The following is a 2,509-nucleotide window of genomic DNA, read 5'->3' as shown; positions in this document are numbered from 1 at the left end:
ATTCTGTAGGGACTTAAAGTTTAACATATCAATACTTGATGGAAAATACCTGTTCCATGTTATGCCTAAAATGTGTGATATTCAGACAGATAGTGAAGTTAAACCCAACTGCATATGTTGCAGGGTAATAATAAGTTTCTCTTCTGGAAGATTAACAACCTAAGTTTGCAGACCAAGAATTAGGGAAATAGAAGGGCTGCCAGGAAAGCCATCATCTTGGTCCTAGCCTTTCAAGGTCAGTGAGGGCTCAGGACATAGGAGAACCTGTACTGTAACATCTTGTAACTCAGTTGTGTTACACTTTACTTTTTGAGGAAACTCCATCCTGTTTTCCAGAATACCTACACAGTGCAAAATTATGAAGTATAAGGAGTCTTTTTCTCTATATTCTCTCCATAAATTTTCATTTTAAGATATTTTTACAATAACCGTTCTTACTGGGGTAGATATTATCACCTCATGGGTTTCATTTCTATTTATTTTGATGATTAAGAAAATAGTATTTTTTTGCATGTACCTATTCCTCACTTGTACATCTTCTTTTAAGAAATATCTATTAAGGTCTGTCACCCTATCATTGGGTTGTATGTTTGTTTGTTTTTTTCTGATTGTATTTATGAATTCTTTTTGCATTCAACATATTAATCCCTTATCAGATATATACTTTCAAATATTTTCTTACATCCTGCAAGTTTTCCGTTCACTCTGTCAACTTCTGCAACAAAATCTTTTTGATGTAATTTGTGCTTTTGTTTCTGCCCACTGAATATATGAAGGTCTTTCACTGCTGTGTTCTTCTGGTAGTATCAGAATGTGGTCTTCTATGTGCTTAATATACTTTAAAGTGAATTCTGAAACTAGGGAAAAATAGGATTCTGATGTCATCCTGCACATGGATATCCAATTTCCAAAGCATGGTTTATCGAAGACAGTTCTCTTATGTGTGTGCTTAGCACCATTTATAATCCAGTTGCAGTACTCCAATTTTCTTATAGGCTTTCTGTTTGTTTTTTGCTGATATCCCTGGTGTTTGTTTGTTTGTTTGTTTGTTTGTTTTGCAGAGTCAGGGATTGAACTCAGGCCCTTATGCTTTCCAGGTCAGTGCTTATTCTACTGAGCCATCTCCCCAGCCCTGATATGCCTGTTTCTTATACCAATGGAATGCAGTTTTGGCTACTATAACTCTGCGCTATGTTCAGGAGTCACATAGCACAATGCATCCCCCTTGGTCCCTTGGCTTCACTGTGGCTCATTCTCTGCTTTTGGGTGATTTCATACAAATTTCATGCATTTCTTTCTACTTCCCTGGAGAGTGACTGGTACTGTGGTAGGCACTGTATTGGATCAACATGCACTTGAGGTAGCACATAGATTTTAATAATATTGATTCTTTTAGTGTCTAAACAGGGGCTGTTGCTCCAATTTTGAGGCTACCAATTTTTTCAATTAAAGTAGTCTTGGGAAGCTTTTGGCAAAGTTCCTTAAAATTGTTGCTGGTAGTTATAGACTTATATGAGATAAACAAAAAAAATATGAACAAATGTTGTTGTCTACAAATCACCACCCCTAAAAATGTCAGGGTGAAGCTTGAAAACATCTATAAATTTGGGCTTGATTAAAATGAAAATTATTCTTTTCTCATTAATTTTCATACACATACTATAGACCAAATGTATATACAGTGTGCCCCTTGCAAAGTCATGGTTCAGAGTTTGTGGTCTCAGTCCTCTGCGAATTTGACCTAATTACCTAATAATCTAATCACTTGTTTGAAGGAAAGCCCCACAAGTTAGTGGAAGCTGAAGATATCCTCTGCAAGTGCTTTTTTGGTAAAAGTTTTCAAGTAGCCAATCCAATAGTGTTATTTAGTTCTTCTTGCTGCTGATTGGCTGCTGTTCCATATCCCTCCCCCCAGAGGCCCCAGCATTCCTGCTGGTAACTATCACCAACGCTCTTGAATATTGTCTTCTAAAATAAAAAATCCTAAAATGCTGCCAAAATACCCTTCGCCTTCTCAGCCTTTATTGATAGGTTATTTTATTAAATTAATCTATATAATTGTTGAAGACATAGCATATTTAATGTTTAAACTATAAAAGATAGGCATTTAGAGGCATTTTTTTCTGACTGCATCTGAAATTTATAATTGTTTATTATTCACAGTGCTCTAGAAATGCAATCCACATGAATTTTGAGGATCCACGGAGTATATAGATAATAAAATCAAGAAAATATTGTGTTAAGTATCGCTATTGACTTCACATATTATTTGCTATCAAAATTAAGCAAATACATAAAAAATGAATACTAAAATCAGAAACTAAATGCTGTATTGGGTTATTGTTTAATAAAATCACTGTACTTTAAGATGCTTAATTTGCCAAGTATTAAAAAAGATATTTGGTGAGATAAGTTAATCGACCTGATTTCTATACTGTTACAATAGACAGTGAATTAGAAAATAATTTCTTGAATGTAGTAATTTTGGTTAAAAGGAAAAGTGAAAAGG

The sequence above is a fragment of the Octodon degus genome, unplaced genomic scaffold, assembly GCF_000260255.1.
Source record: "Octodon degus isolate 3935 unplaced genomic scaffold, OctDeg1.0 scaffold00143, whole genome shotgun sequence".
NCBI lineage: Eukaryota > Metazoa > Chordata > Mammalia > Rodentia > Octodontidae > Octodon > Octodon degus.
The sequence above is the reverse complement of the archived record's forward strand: the minus strand, read 5'-3'. Positions refer to the sequence as shown.